This window comes from Bombus pyrosoma, linkage group LG12 (genome assembly GCF_014825855.1).
Source record: "Bombus pyrosoma isolate SC7728 linkage group LG12, ASM1482585v1, whole genome shotgun sequence".
Lineage (NCBI taxonomy): Eukaryota > Metazoa > Arthropoda > Insecta > Hymenoptera > Apidae > Bombus > Bombus pyrosoma.
The window spans coordinates 5,381,005-5,398,867 of NC_057781.1; the positions used below are offsets into that span (position 1 = coordinate 5,381,005).

Below are 17,863 nucleotides of genomic sequence, written 5' to 3' on the forward strand. Positions count from 1 at the left end.
GAAAGAATGTTTGAAGTTACTCGTATATGAACAAATAGACTGATGTAGTTACGCGAACGAACAATACGTAAAAATTAAAATTTTTTACACAACCTGTATCGAAACCTACTGATGTATTTTGTTCGATATTGATTCCTGTGTTTTCGATGCGTACTGCAAACAAGTTTTACTTACTTCTTGGAAATATTTTCATGTATTATTTATTTTTTATTACGTCGAGTATAACGATATCCAAATAAGAACGCAAATAAAGATTTTTGTTCAACGACACGAAGAATACACGCGTATCTTTTAAAAATTTGCGAGGAGAACATTACCCCGGTGTTTCGATTACGCAATTAACCTACGAAACGAACTTTCTCTCTCGTGACGTCTTTGTAAAATAAATTCTCCTTCATCGCCGTAGTACAAGAGACAAGGCTATCCGAAATTTAATGGACGAGTCAAGTACAAAGTGACGTTGCTCGAAAAAAAGTTTGATTCGAAAAAACATCAGGTCCCCCCGGCTTCTTCGTTAAGGTTTAAAAACTTTTCCAACCCCAGCGGCCCACCCCTCGGTGTAATTAGTTCTCCCTTGGGCTTAAAGTGGCGCTGTCGAACCGTTCGCTACCTCCAGCCAGCTATGATCCAAAATAAAAAAAAAGAATTTAGGTCACTAAAGATAAGACGCCCTACCCATTTTTACCCTCCCATCCACCTTCTTTTTCGCCTTTCTTCTCTACCTGCCTTGTGGCCGCGTCGAAGTTCTTTTTGAGGGGATCTCGCGGAACGTTTGCGTACGACTGCCTCCACTTTGTCAGTAGTTGTGTCGATAGGGTCGGAAGTTTCGCGAGAAATTTCGACATAGAAGCAAGGGGAAGGGAGAAAAGCACATAAATTGGACCGGACCCAATGATGAAAGCCAGTCGAACGAGAAAGGGAATTCTCAATGTTCGCTCCGATTTTACATAATTCATCTTTCCTTGACAAATGGATTGGAAAGTAGTATGATAGCTACATATGCAGCCAAACATATCGAATTCTAGCGAATTATTAATTCAACGAGAAAAAAAACACAACTTCGTGCAATGTTTTTTGTTTCTAATACTTGGAAAGATTCGAAACTTGACAAAGAATTATGAATTAGTTCGTACGTGCCAATTTGCGTAACATCGTTATTTACGGTTTAGTAACTATAAATTTACAATTTCTCCGTGACAAATAACAGTTCTGAAATGGCAGTTCTTTTGTGTAATTTACCTCGGCGTATACGACAGGAATAGTCTGGCAAGTAGAATAAGACCTATATTGTGAAACAAATGAATGGCTGCTGCACGTCCAGATAAGTAGAATCAACCACAGGTCAGCCAGACAAATGGACAAAGTTCGTATGTCATCGTAGAAGTAGTACTATTGGTGCAATATGCGGTCAGACCAGTAGTATACACGTACGTGTGTATAGCGTGACACGTGCTTTGACACGTAGAAGTACATTCTACACAGTGACAGAAGTAGTATAAGCACGGTATTGTGTCGGACACGGAGAACAGAAATTTGTTCAATATTGATAAAACATCTTCTTTCGAAATAATTGTTAGCCAACTAACATCGATAGAAATATCCCATTTGTATCGGGAATACGTGTTTATTTAATTTCTTTCTCGGCTTCTGGTAAATATTGAAACACGGGACTTTTCAACGTCGCGTTATCCTTTTGCGTTCGTTCGTTCGTTCGTTTATGAGAGTCGAAACGACGGCGTATGGCGTTTCGCGCAATTTTCCCTAGAAATCCCGAGAAGTGTCCACCGAGTACGATCGATTTCAATCTCGGGTCGTTGTGTTTTCACCCTCGAAATCCGAAACGCGCGCGAAATTTCAATAAAACGACCGAGATCGTAGAAAGCGCTCGGGGACAAAGGAAATTTGCGCGAGCCCCCCGTATCGAGTTTGTGTAAACGCAGGAAAAAAGTAAAACACGGCAGGCTTTACAGGGTCACGGGGAAACACGTGGATATATAGAAGCGCGGAGATATAGAGGAAAAGAAGGAGACATGAAGGAGGGCCATTCGCTATAGAGGTTGCAATTTCACGCGACCCGGAAATTGTGCTGGTTTGTACGAGTTTGTTTGGAATGCACGGAACCGTCCTGTTTTCGCGAATAGAGTTGCATGCCCATCGTGATTCGTCAACCACGTCAATTACTCAGTCGTGTTTTCAATTCGTCTTTTATTCCATATTCTTCACGTGCTCGTAAAATACGCTCAAATCTTGTCCATCATAACGAGAAAATCAGACGATAGCAAAGTCTGATTACGACTGTATAGCGAGATATCGGTAACTAGCGCCACGAATTTTCTAGCTTTGTCAATTAAAACGATGCGACGCAGTGTTGATCGAACGAGGATAGTTCGAATTTTAATTTACTTTATATATTTTTAAAAGATGATTCTTCGAATAATGCTATTTGCAGGAGCACCAGTTTGATAATAAAAAAGTTCCGAACATTTTTCCAATTAAATCTCAAAAAAAAAAAGAAAAAAGGAGAAAAACAAATGAAAACTGGTACAATTATGCTTGAGGATCGGAATGGTTTCCTTCATATTTTCAATAACTACAGTAAAAATATGAAAATAGACTAGAACAATATAATTCCATAAAACGATATTTTTCTACGGATAGATTCAACCAGATTTTCTTTCCTTCTCTCCATTTTATCGTTTTTCTCCCGACAGTTTCCGTATCTCCCTATTCGTTTTCCTATGGTGTGGAGAACAGCCGCGACGAATGCAAGCAGGACACTAAGTATGCATAGCCCGGTTTCTGGGTTGGAATACGCGTTCGGACTTCACCTCCGGTTCGTAACTAGTTGGCACCGAGCCATGCATAGAGGCGCACGCTAATAGGTGTAGCAGCTTCGGCAGTCGCTAATATTCAGCAAGCTGACAAATGCTTTAATACCTGCCATCGGCAATACTTGCGAACCTTCACCTCGTTACTACACCTTACCTTCTTCGACCGAGACTGTGCTCGAGTTCTTTCGCCGCTGTTACTTCCTGCCATCCTCTTCTGCTCTCCCTCCTGACTTCCAGCTTATCGACAGGCCAACGGAGCTTGCTTTTCAACCGGTCCAGCGCGAAGGAAACGATAAGTTTCCTTGGCTGAGCGTAACTTCATAATTGTGACTGTGAATCTCTCGAGGATGTTGAGACGATGGCGAGGATCCTTTACAATATCTACGCGTGTATATGTATGACTGTGATGAAATTAAGCAGGGAGAAAGAATTATCGACGGAGAAATGTCTACGAAATAATTTTGCCACAGCGTGAGTCGCGAGATCAAAATAGACCGGGTTGATTTTGGAAGCTGGAGTGAATACATTGAAACGAGATAGATAAGAAGTCGGCCCGAAAAGTTAGTCTGCTGCACTAGCACGAATTTCTCGTGTTTTCTGTTTGCTTTCATCCTGTGTAAATATTAACCTAGGACTACTAACCTTCGGCTTGTGTTCCTAAATGTAATTATACGTAGATAATTATAATTAAAGTGTTATGATAAATATATATAAGTAACTCTAAATAACTTATCTTAGGAAAACTCAGTATTAATTTTGTCGAAAGCGCGTGCAAGCTTTTAGTAATTGCAAAAATGAAATATCTGGAACCCGTTATTTTGACGAATCTGATAGCTCTGATATGACGAATACCGCGACGAATGATTTTCGAGATGCTTTTTTGTTTCTATCAGTTTAAAGAGGATTCGGAAGAAAGATTTTTAACAATCGTGATTAATGTACAATGCAAGTAGATATACCGTTAATTTGTTAGAATACTCTGGTCATGTATCGTGGATATATATGATGGACGCTGCGATTGTTTTAATTACTCTGTTCGGAAATCAAACTGCAAGAGTTTCAAAACTGTAAAACTGCAAATGGAGTGCACGGAAAGATAGTTTTTATTTCACAATTCCTAGCGAGCTTTTATTTGATTATTGTACACGATATTCGATCACAGTATACACTCGTGTATGATAAGTTATAAAAACCGATGAATAAAAATAGACGAAATCGGTATCTTGTATACCTTGCATTTAGTTATTTGTGCTTCTACAACGAAGCACTTGCATATAAAGGTAACAACACGAACAAAAAGTAGTACCCTGAATCCTTGTTGCTTAAAGACAAATTTCTAATACATTGCCTTTCTTCATACACGTTATTCGACTTAGATTCTAAACATAAACTTCGAAACATTGGCGTTAAATTTACCAGGGAATGAAGGAGCCCGTATCCATGGCTTCCTCTGTTACAGATTGTTACTTCGAATCCTGTGAAAAATGCTGGGCGCTATTTTTCAGGATTAGCTCGCCTGGCAACGGATAGTAGGTGAAAGCAAAGGAGAAGGAAGAGAGGTTTCAAGGAACGCGGGCCGAGCAAAAGATGAAATACGAGATAGATAAATAAAAAGACAGACACGGTATGTTATTGCTAAGACGCAAATCTATCTTGGCATCTATAATTTTATCGTACTTGTGTATAATTAAATAGAACTTTGTAGACGTTAGACAATCTCGAAAGAAATTACACTGGCCGTTTTTTCTCTGACTTACATTTTTAATCTCGTTAATCTTCCCTTAACTCGTATTAGCTTGATGTATAAGAAATATTCTTTCCTCAAATAAGATTTTAAACGCGCGTAATTTCTTCGAAATATCGTATCTGACGTGAAAAACCTTTCGACGCCGTTAGTTTAGACTTATCTTATATCTTGCCTGTATTATTGCGACCGCTAAGAAACTAGAGGGAAATTCTTAACAATAAGATAAATTCTTAAGATAAGATATAAAAATGACTCTATAAAGTGAAATAATGGTATAATTAGAAGCGAATGGAACGATCATGGGGATATCTGTATGCTCGATCGGATATGGGGCAATGAAAAAAGCAGTACAGAATAGAGTAAAGGGGGACGACGTCAGGGTAACGGGAAAAGAGGGTGGAAGATTTACAGAAAGGTACGTTACGATGAAAATAGAGAAGTCTTTATGGCGAGACATAACTCATGCCTCTTATTGAAACTTCCGCTTGGAAACGGATTAAGACGGCTCCTACGAAATTTGTCGAAATTTCCGGCTCGTGTAATTTATTCTCAGCCCGATTCCACCTCTGGAAAACCTACGTCCATTTCACAACTTTCTCCTTCTATCTTTCTGATTACTCTAGAATGTAATAAAACCACTGTCATACGTCACGTAATTTTCCCATCGTAAATTTGCAAGGTATAGTACTTTTCATTCAATAATCCTTCCATACTACACATTTCGTCTTCATTACTATTAGATATCGTATATGCACATCGCGGCAACATTGTCCTAACAGCTTCCATTCTACGTTTGACTTACGTAAGTTCTTCGAACTACGAAGGGAAGCGGGAACGTTGCTCGGCCCGCGAATATTCTCACGGTCGGGTCATAAAGCGCGTATAGTTTGTTTCGTAATCCATGCGCGACAGTGAAACTCCCAGTCTATGAGCGGCTGTATCGCCTGCATGCAATCATAGCGGATGTTGTTATTTACTTTACATCCAGTTTGTGCAATCTCTATCGCGTAAACACGCGTAGGTATACAGGGATACAAGTGGGAGAGGAAAAGCTGAGGGAAGGGGTGAGGATGGGGACGTATGCTTCATGCATATTCCGTGACTCCATCGTTATCGTTAAATGGAACGCGGAAATCAGTCGCGAAGCTATCGAATAAACGTTTCCCATTTATCTTAATTAATCGCGAATCGCGTAGAAATGTGTTTTTTTTTTTCGTTTTTGATCAAAGAAATATAACGCGTGCGTATTTAGAACGCTGTATTGAAAACCACTTTTGAAGAATTATAACATCTGCACGAGTAATATTCGATGAAAGGAAATTCGTTTGGAGATGATACATTGAAAAATTCAATATGCTCCGATGCCAAATTCTTCCGAGGTCGGCCATACGTTCCTTGATTATGTATGTACGTCACACACGTACGGCTATTCGTCTGTCTACCATCTAATATCGTCGAGGATTTGCAGCCGTATCGTGTCACGTTTTTCATGCGTGCATATCTGCCCTCTCACCTTCAGTTCGAACGATATTATAATATTTGCACACGATGGTAGGGGAAACATTTGCGATATTCTTTTACATTGATACTGTTTGAACAACTTAAATCTTATTTCAAAAGTTCAAGGGATTAGCAGTATAGGAACAAAATGGCAATTATATCTATATAGGACTTGAGAAACAAGCGAATTGTAATATTCCCGGGTGCTGTATGAATTTGTATAAATATACATTTTGAGTTTACAACAGAGAATGGCGATATAGAGACGCTAGAAACACAGTACAATAAACAAATACTTTAAAAATAAACCCATGCACGATTAGCTAGTCATATTCCACTTGGACCAGCATGCAGTGAAGTAAGCCCGTATGTGGTAAGACAACCGTGCTAGAAACCATTACAGGTCTAACAAACGCCAAAATTATTTGAAACAGAAACAAGTACCAAGCCGAGTATCGAACAAAAAGATTATTCTACATAAACAATACAGCTGCTCTTGAAAAAAATTCAATAATGAAAGATGAATTTAAATAGAAATGTTTTCGGTGTTGCGTCAGAGATTTCCTCATTCACGTCTGCTTTCCATCTCTTTCATCCCGGCAGACGCTTTCTCCGTGCGCATACGTGCTCGCGAGGAACAGAGGGAAGGAAAAAGAAAGGAAACGGAGGTGCATTTCGGTACGGATATGAAATTGTGTGACGCTGCCGCGTGAACGACATGCTTGTCGTGTTTCCGCCACGTGACACTCATACTACGTCCTCGGTGTGCAGAAAGCCTTGAAAACCAAGAACCGTGCACTATCGAATTCCCCTGCGTACGATTCTGCTTGGTTACATGTCTCCTCGTTCCTGTGTCTGGCCATAAGGTCGCGCATTTCCGTGTTGCTCGCGAGGTGCGCGCCTCTGTTTATAGCAAACGCGTCTACTTTCTCCGCTTTTCGCGTGTAAACGAGTGTAAAAATGAAACCAGCTAGGAATTTTATATTCCGTACTCGCATGGAAGCCGGGTCGGAGAGCGGGAATTTTTTTTCAGTATTTGAGAGTTTTCACGTGATTCGGGCGAGTATCGAAAAAACCACGCTGCGCGTCGATAAAGCGAAGTTTGGATGGAAATTAATAGATATAAAATCTTTTAAAAATTACTTGCGTGGGTAATGGTAGAATATACGATGCAACGAGTCGTAAAACTATGGAAAAAGACTATGGCATTTCTTACGCGTGGCTGGAACGATAGCCAGCGACACTGTATTTACTCCTTCTCGTGCTTCTGTGTTACGTTTAATGATTACAATGACTTATTCTACATCAGCGATAATATAGTATAACGTAAAATTTTGCCTAGGTCTAACTAGGTTATTTTTTTGTTTTACGGTAGAGATGAGAACTATTTGCGCATAACGGAAGCGGTACTGTGTCGAGTACAGTATTTCACGGTAATAGTACGCATTGTATCAGTAACAATACCAAACTGTACCTGGCGAATACGCTAATCTACTGATTCAATGTCGTTATCAATCCTGGTAAAGCCCAACCGTAGCTGCGTAGGGTGGAACGGGAATGTGAGAATTAAATTTTGCACGCGCAGCCTATTTCCATTGCACATGAATGGAACTATATAGATAAGGCCGAAGACAGAGGAAGAAAAATGGTGTTGAGTCAGCAAGAAATTGCCTGGGTAAACAATACTGTTGCCTTGATTATCCGCTTGTACTGCCCGTATACATATTATACGGACGAACAGTGTTATTTCTGAGTGTGCATACGAAAGAACACGAAATTCCAACTTTCAGCTAAAATGTTTATTATTACTTTTACTTCTATTACACGCTTCGCCCAATTAGAATAAATTATAACAAAGGATACGAATATCTCTGAAATAATTTGTGTTCTTCTAGAGTGTCCAATAAAGAAGAAACGACTTCAATAAATTTAGAAATATTATTTTATGAATTTCTTAATAAAGTAATATCAAAAATGAATACTTCGATATAGTAGTGTTCATATTGAAAGAGGAATAGTTCGTTGCAATTGAAAGGTATTTAAGTAATACTTTATTAAAGGTATTTAAGTAATAATACTATAGACAATAATATGTGGCATAAATACAATGCAAATCTCACTTTACAAACTCGTCCAAATTATTCATCCTCTCACATTAACGTACAACTCATTAAACTCTTAGTAGTTAATCTAAGCGACAGGATATTTGCGACGAGGCGTATGGCTTGTGAGCCCGAATACCGATTGCCGATTTCTCATGGCTAGCTATTACACTATGCTGCCGTTGATCGTTCGACAGTCGCCAGTATCGTGCACAGTACCTGTCGTAACAAATATATCTTATTTCCCTTAACGTTTCTCCCTACACTAAAAACCAAGTACTTACCAGCATAGAATGTACGAAAACATAAGTAGCTTGAAACGAGGACCTACTAAATTCTCGAATTCATCATCCAAAGAGCGGGTTGACAATAGAGGAGCTTTAGTACGCGCGATTACAACACAACTGTCACGCATATGGTAAACAAGCAGTGAAACAGCTCATCGAGCGGGGAGAGTATGGTAGCACAAGAACCAACGTGGCGTCGCATCAGCGACAATATTTCACCGTGATATCAGGGAGGAACTTATAACACGCGTAACCATGCATTCTATATGTTGTTGCACCGGTTCAATGTCATTATAAATCATGGCGTTGTGCGCGCGGGTAAGAATGCCGCTGGTGGAATTAAATTTCGTAGGGAGCAACGCGTTACCATTGTGAAGGAGTGACGGGGACGTGGTTAGAAAGCTACGAGACTGAAAGGCGGCGTGGCGCTGCGCGGCGGTGGAAAACAATGTTCCACGGCGTATATACATACACGTGAATCCCCTGTATAAACGTTTACGACGATAGCTCGAACCTCGCAGTCCCATCAGTTATCGTCAAAACACCCTGAAAATACCGCAGGCTTCGCGGCCGTAATAATTGAAGAGCTCAGCGTGGCAAGCGAGAGCGCGGATGGAAGACACCTCGAAATTGAGAGAGGTAAATGGAGAACCGGCCTTGAATTAGGGGCGAAGAGATATTAGTCCCGGCGTATGAGACCTTCCAGCGAGGCCGAGGATCGTTAAATTGCAGCCTCTCTAAATCCGCGAGGCTTACGGCTCGCGCCGATACCTGCCGCGAATTAAAAATCTTTCCGCGGCTGATGATTGATGGTAGGATCGAGAAAATATACAGCTCTGTACTTGCATCGTGGTGCAATTTAAATGCGACACTTTTGGTTTACGGATCTATGATTTTAATCTAGATTTATTACTTTTATCATAAGGTGTTCTCGTTATATCTTAAATTGCAATATAACGGTCTGTAACGGAAAACGACGTATGCGGAGAATTTATTTAAACAATTTATTCCACAGAAAACGTATTTTCATAAATAGAAGACGAGATGCAATGAGATTTGTCGGATGAGTGTGAAATAATTAGGAACGACGAGCGTGAGGTCTGAAGTAGAATAAACCCGTATACAGTCAGACGAGAAACGTGTTCTCTATGATCAGACAAGTAGTATAACGTTGTACGTGGTCACCATACAAACAGAACAAGACTGCACACGTCCAGACAAATAAAATAGAGATCGTGCATGGCCAGCCAATGTAATGAAACACCTGAAGAGTAGGAAGCAGTGGACATTTCATTTATCTTGGGCCGCTTGAAAGGCGATAAAGACATATTTACGACTGTGGTGCTTGAAAAACGATAAATAGCGACAAACCAGTATCGACGACTACTACTTCTATTAGTTGCATGATAAAACACGTTCTTTGTAGTATATCTTAGAAAACAGGCTAAGTATCGTCTAGCGTCATTCATCTTCGACTAACAATAAGAACGGAAACAGTTGGAACGTCTGGGTGAAACTTTCGCTCAGCGAGAGAATAAATGATCCTCGGCAGAACGATGGTGATAAACTCGCATTCGTTATGCGCCTTTTCAATTTCTGGGAGCGGAAAATATGCGCTTCAATTGTTCTAAACAAGCTTAGACGATTAATTTTGAGCACGATCGTGCGAGCAATTATAATGGATACGTTTAAACATATGGAAAATTGTCGACACGTGGCGAATATAAAAGGACAATTTGTATCACGATACTTGGAAAACCTAACTGGTAATAGTAAAATGACCTTCGGTGCCAGTAATATGTTGTCGTTGTTAAAGTTGGGTGCTAACGCGAGTTAAGCACTGGTGCATATTTTCTGATAATTAATATTGATTGTTATTTAATAACACCAGTATCGGCATATCAATTTCTCATAAATGATATACGAGCCAGTCATTAATCGCGTGACCATTCAAGTATAATGCTGTCAAATTCCATATAAATAACGAGCTACATTCTTCTTAATGGTATTTTCCACGTTTCAGAAATAATATTTTCAAATAACATTTTCGATTTTCGTTTACTTTCAATTATGTAAATTCTATTTTTATTTATTCTTGTGTTTGGTGTATAAAGAATATCGAAGTATTGAGGTATAAAGTAAGCCGTCTGAATAGGAGAATTCCGATTTTAAAGATGCTCGAACATGGTGAAATTCATAAAAAAATACGTGACACGAGCGTCCTGTATCATAACGATGCTCCCGAAACGCATTAGGCGTTCAACCTTCATCGGATTCGCCTAAATCACGGTCGGGGGATTCCCGTAGGGACTTAGATCGAATTTATACCCTCCAGTGGATATTTTCACAGGGCTTGCCGAGGCCGCGAATACGCTGCCGCTGTCGTGCACGTCTCTCAAGAGACGTAGAATGGTACAAGCGTCGGTAGCAGTCAACCCTCGGCAAGAACTCGAGAACAGGAAGAAAGGAAGTCGCTGAGACGCCATTCCACGAAATGAAGATGTATACGGAGGATAGAGAGTCTTTCATGAGATACATATAGAATATTGTTGCATTCGTACCATCGAAAGGGACATTAGGATGTCTGATACCTGTAGCGAAAATACCCGAAATCGACGCTAGCGCTAAGATTGATACACGTTGTAATATATCTATGTTGCGCGGTAAATTCTGTAGCATCGGTGAATTTGAGCAAGTAAGACTGTATGATCTTAAACAAAAGGTAGAGTAATTGCGATCCTATGTGCATGCGAAGCAACATTGCAGAATAAATATCGTAGAATAGTATTCCGAGGTATCGACGAACTAGAATGACATGTTACCATGGAATCATTATAAACGTTTCACAACCTTCTGCTAAATAATTTAATTATACACCATTCACATCGAGGAATATTCAATCAAGGTTTTAATTGAAACTTTGTATTGTATAACGTTTTATTGGAGCTCGCATTTGCGGTTCGCCACGGGCCATATTCAGGGGAAACGATCGGTTTCATCTCGTTCGAATTTATTTCGTGACAAATCAATTAACACATCGAATATTTTATTGCGCGTAATTCGTAAAGTTCGTGTTCGAGGGCAATTTCTTTGTCTGATTCTGTCAACGTGGCGCTGAAAATAGCTAAGATAAGAAGGACAGGTGATATCGACGATTTATCGCCGCAGTAAGTTAGATAAAAGTTGACCGAGCACGACCGAGCCCCGGCTTGAAGATGTAATGAAGTGTACCGAAGAGATAGTCTCCGATTAACTTAATTACATCCCATTGGCTTTGACGTAGACTTCGATGCTCGACGACGTCTAACATCGGAAAAATCGTCGATCTCGTCCAACTTATTAATGCCGCTCGAATTACTCCGGATAACGATACCGGCGAGCATCGAAGCCACTCGAACACCTTTGCGAATTCGATCGAGATCCAATTTCGATCGGTAATTAACTTAACGGTCGTCCGATTTATATCGCGCGAATTCCTCGTATATCCAATTTGTTCGAGATGTAAATCTGGTTCTATTAAACGAGCTATTCAAAATCGGGAGCCCGGTTAAAATATTCTGTTAAAATGAATCCTTTTATGAAGTGTACTTTCCTTCTTCTGGAAACTTTTCATTTAAGGATCTTTAACGTAACAAATGTAGGGCTCGTTGACTTAATTTGTTACCGTCGCAATGATAAGAGAGAGATTCGTAGGTGAAAAAGCGTACGGTTAATTCATTGTGTGTATAAATGAATGGAGATCGTTCCTTTATACAGTTATTGAACGAAATGAACCGAAAAAGGTAGAGTGGAACGAGTTAGAGAGAAAACGAAATGAATCGTTATGTTTATTATCGAACAGTTTTTTTACTCAATATATTAATACGAATGGTAATTTATTTGGAAATGTTCTGCTCGCGGGAACATGCATGATAAAATTTTAATTACGTATACGGTTACTAGTACTCAGTATGTCGTAGTTGATCGATATTATCTAAATTTTATTACAATGGAATATCGCTCAACATTATTCAAATTTTATTATCTCTGGATATTATTTCAGTAATAATGATATCTCAAACTAAGATTGTAATTGCTTTGTAATTTTCATAAAGAAATTTTCTTTGTAATAAACTTTCTCTCCGATGGAATAATAAAACTTGGTTTCTTGTTTTAATCGTTCGTGGTAAGTGACCGCTCCGACACGGAAGAAACAGGAATGGTAGCATTTCCGGTGGTGTGACGTGAGTCGGAAACGAAGAGATCGAGGTTGGTATCCGGGTCGGAAGGGATCTCCCTTAAGCCGATAAGATTAATTTAATTTCTCGCCGCTTTCGTTCGAATACATACACAATTACCCAGTAAAAATACGGAAAGATAATCCGCACTAATCGAGAAAGCTATATAAAATTTTCAGCAGTAACAATTTTATAATTCCCACCTTTCCTTCTAATTTCGCTCGATCCATGTAATCGAATTTTCTTATGCAACCCAATTTTCATTCAAGGCAGTCGATCTCCTAATGAGATTTTTATTCGTTTCAAGATAAATGCGCGAAGTTGAGAAATGTGAACGTTTCGTAGATCGCGAAGTGCAAACAATTCATTTACGCTTCACGAGGCAAAAAAGAGTGCCCCGCTATATCGGATCTCGAGATGTCAACTAAATCAGCGAACGAATTGAATTGCAGTGGACAGTTTCCCGATTCTTTCCTTCGTATTCCTCTCTGTCGAAATGAGTTGCATGAGTATATTTCGAAAGCTCTCCATCATTCCACTATTCGCCATTGTTCGCCCCTTCTCGAAAAATTTATGTCACGTTTAACGTTCGAAATAGACGATAAAGATAACGCAACAAAACCAGAAGCAAAAAGAGAAGAACAGTACGAGACGCAACGATCTGGACACGAAGTCTACGAGTAAATGGAAACTGGCAATCTATCCAACGATTCCATGTGATAATTCGACGATTTCCACCATCGACATACAAATCTCGCCGCGAATCATACCATCGTGAAAATACGTTGAACAATCGAAAAATTTGTGGCACACGGTCTGAAGAAGGCAGATAAAGTCTCGCAAACTCGGCGAAACAACGACCGGAGAGAATGCGCACGGAAGCTCCAGCTTAAGACCGTGCTTATCATTCGTACCCCTCTTTTTCATTCTCTTATCTATCCGACTGTTTCGTTTATCCGTTTTATTCCAGCAAACTCGTCTGGAATTCCGTGTGAAATCGTCACCGATCGTCCAAAGATAACGCGAACGTTACTAAGTGGCGTTTTAACGTCTTCTAAGTGTACAGTAATCGAACAAGAGACAGATAAGCGTAAGAGCAGTTGGGAAAAATGCGTCAGATATCTCAACCTCGTAAAACATATATTCGAATAAGTAATTAATCGTGTCCGTTATCAAACTTTAAAAACGAATTAATATGCGAACATCTATCGCGACGAAATCCTGTACAACGAGTCGTAGTAGCCTTACATAAGCAGGTATGAAGATTGAAATAAAAAGAGCATCTAGGAGAAGGAGCAGAAATTGAAAGTACGCGGGGAAAAATGAAAATGAGAAACTACGGTGTTGAACGCGACCGAGCTTGCGAATATGTATGCACGTGGAGTAGATGTTTTAAGTAATACGAGGAGTACGTGAACGATGGAAGAGCTGCTGAAAAGTGGGCAGAAGGAGAACATCAGAAGGAAAACTCGACCGAAGAAACCACCAGGGACACTCGGCTATTTTACACGATGCTGTTACGCGCGTACAGCGTTGTTTGCTCGCATAATAATTTACGTGCACATGGGAAACCTGTTAGAAAGACGTTGGTTCACGCGAACAAGTACTTCGTCTACGTTTCGGGGGAAATATATTTGTAATTATATGATAGAATGTTATGCTAAGTTTTATCCATTTGCATCATCGTCTATAATATTTCTAATTAAACGTTGCATCAGTTAGTTTTCAACTCGTACAGGTAAGATCTAAAAATGATCGGTGCAGGTATTCGCGATGAATCTCGCGGTTACGAGACGATGAAAATTTAAAAAGCTCCTGACTTGGACGATAGAGGCCCATGTTAAACCCGCTGCATGGTCCTCGTTGTTCCAACAATTTTGTTTAATAACATGGAAGCTCGACCGTCTTATAAGTCGCTCGCAGCATGAGCTTGCAATGAACCGGAACTACAGCTGATAAGATAAGAATGAAAAAAGCTGAGAGTATCTGGGTAAGAGGAAAGAATAAGGAAAACGGCTAACACGATAATGTCCGAGTTTGAATTCGATTCTAGAGAAAGAATTACGAACGGAGAGCTACTCTTTTTTTCTTGGTTCGATAACCTTCGTTTCTTCGTTCAAACTCTTTCTGCTACTATTTTCTATCTCTTTATCGATGGCTCGGTTTGAGAAAGTATCAACATTTGCAATTTAAATTTTGTATTGTGAAACAATGATACACGTATAGCAGTGAATATAAGATGGATAGATAAGAGGATATTAGAGTTTATGATTTATACACTATGTAGTTGTTTCGAAGTTTGTAACAGAAAATATTCTTTGTATCTGGTGCCCGGTTATTCGAAATTCTACCCTTAAATTTTCAGAGATTTTAAAGAATTAAAAGTACAAGAAAAATAAAATTCGTTTGACCATTTGCGTTTTGCGTTGTTAAAAATTAACAGTGCCTTGTATATTTCATATTTGTTTCATTCATGTCGCACCTCTCATACATACACTGAAACTTTTAATAGCAAATTTTTAATATCAGTTTGTTTTATAGAATCGTTGTTTGCGTGATTCCCTGGCAGTCGATTTTAAAACAAATTTTAACGAAACGTATCGATCGCCGACAAAATTTAAAAGTTTTGAGAAAATAAATCTCGTTACGATAAAACGAAGAAATTGATAAAACGACAAGGTTCTTCGTAACGCAGTCTAGTAAAGTGCTTTCATAAACTTGGATTTTCGCAAGACCTCAAGGAGTCCTGACCTTGCGTGTCATTCCCAGACTTTCCAGGATCCCTGGCTTGTTTGAAGGTAATTGAAAGTGCAGGAAGAAAGATGAAGAACGAGCGGGCCATAAGTTTGTCGAAAGACTTCGATAGACTTTCAACGAGTGACGAGCGCCACCGTGAAAATTATTCGTTCGAGATTGTTGCGCATAATATTAAATTTAAATTAATTATCGTAATAGAAAAATTCAATGATCTATGGAGGAACGAGAAGTAAAATTATGAAGGTGTAATCAATTTTATTTTATTCCAGAATTCTTCTATTTTCAATCAACATAGTTCCCCTCTGTTTATCAGAAATTATCCTGTTACAATGTACAGGCTATTCAGTAACCATACGCAATTGCAAAGTACTAGACGATAACGAAACGTACTATTCCAACTCTGACAATGAGTATTCGTAACACATAAGGAATGAGTTGTGTAACGAAGAACTTATACAGCTTAACTCGATTGAACTTTTAGCTGACTCGTAAAACTAGGTAAAGCTTTTGCTAATAAATTTATCCATATTCTCCGCAGGAAGCAGAAATTGTCAAATTATTTCTTATTCAGATGAAATTACCGGGACGTCAAGCGTTAAATCCGTCTAATGAACAAATCAGTTAATCACAAAGTTCCAAAAAGAGCAACGTAAATTGCAACATCGAGCCATTCTAGCAATAAAAGGGAAGTTCGGTCGATGAACCGAGGTTGCATTTAAAATATTAGAAATTTCTCGATCCTTGAATTTCTATCCTATTCTATCGAAATTACCTTTCGTAAAATACATACATATATGAATGTATACGAACTATTCAGAACGAAAACCTATCAGTTTCAACGAGATCGGTGCGATACAATTGTTAAACAATGAACGCAGATAGTACCAATAAGTTGGAAATTACCAAATCATTCGATTTCCTTCCACGAAGCTGGTTGCACGTCAATTCGAACGACTACAGAAGCTTGGAAGAAATCCAAGTAATTTTCATGAACACCGCTCATCAGCTGTTCTTCTCTCAGTTCACGTAATACATTCCATTCGTAAGAAACCCTAAGATTTTCACGGTGCTCCTATTTCCAACCTTCGTGAAAGCACGAGAGAAAGAAGAAGACCGGGGGCAAAGTGAGGTAAAGAAAGAGGGTGGTACGTGTCGATACAAGCGCGTGTAGGCTCGTTTGAATAAAAGATCGTTTTGAGAATCAGCGCGCGACGACCTCCGGGGCGAGCTTTCTACCGTAGCAAAAATCGGGTATCGGCTGATGGTTAATTCATGGTGGCAAGATCCCGCCGGACGGGCCGAGGTAAAAAGAGATCCGATAGTGATAAAATACGTTTCGAGGCGTGTGCGCGCTCTGTTTTTCTCGCGCTCCGCTCTACATCTCTCCGGTCGCCTTCAAATTTTCCCGATCATCTCTCCTGCCGTACACGCGTTTTATATTTACCGTTTGTACATCGTGAAAATTGATCCTGCTGCCTCGATTCACAGCGCGCTGTCGCCAACGGGTACCCCAACGGCGGGACTTGTTCGGAATTTTAAAGTCTAAACAAATGGCTATTGGAGTATTTAATCCGCCTGGCGTTTGCCGAAGTTTAAGCTCTTCAAACGAGCTGGAACAATTAAATGTAAATAACATCGTTTCGCAAATGGTATTGTAATCGATTTTATGTTACTTAAACGTCGAAGCGGCTTAAATTTGTCGCTGTTAGCATTCCGTTAATCAAATTTCTGGAACATTTCTGCGAATTGTCAATTTGAATCGTTCAATGATTAAACAGAACCTGAAGTTTCATTTCGTGAGTGACTCGTCTAAAATTATCTTTCCTGAAGCGCGATTACATCATTCTATGATTAGTTTCATCTGATCGGAGAAAACAAGAACCAACGCAAAGCGTGTCGGAAGAGTTCGCTCCTTCCGTTTCGTTCGTTGAGAAAATTCGCGACACATGTCGATGGGTGCTTGGAAAACCATTTTATACCTCAATTTCCAGAATTCTAAGAATACTGCACGCTCGTTCTAGACATTCCATTGTACTGTCGTTAACGATGCTAGTGCCAATCGTGCGATCAGGAGCAGAAAGTAAAATTCCACGCTGATCGCCTTAAACGATGGAAAAATATTGCGATATGAAACGAAACGGGGAAAGCATTAAAATATTATTCGACTATCGCGAAACGAACTTATCATTTCACAACGAGAATAACAGATATATGAGACGCGTTCCTTCGGAATTACTATCGCGACAAATGGGCATACGTCAATCCTGATTTTAGGCAGCTAGGTGTAACTCCTCGGTTATATTCTTCGAACATTTTAGTGGTGACACATGTCGAAGCAGCCAGGATGCAACCATATCGAGAAGCTGCGTCCCTATTTTTACCGTTGACGATATTCAAACGCGACTAATATGACGTGACGCTC

At 39.6% G+C, this 17,863-nt stretch overlaps 1 protein-coding gene across 10 annotated transcripts in view; it reads right to left on the reverse strand.

Annotated features, from left to right (window-relative positions):
• LOC122573408 (agrin-like) overlaps positions 1-17,863 on the reverse strand; it is a 382,715-nt gene that overhangs the window by 97,946 nt on the left and 266,906 nt on the right. The window lies entirely within an intron of this gene.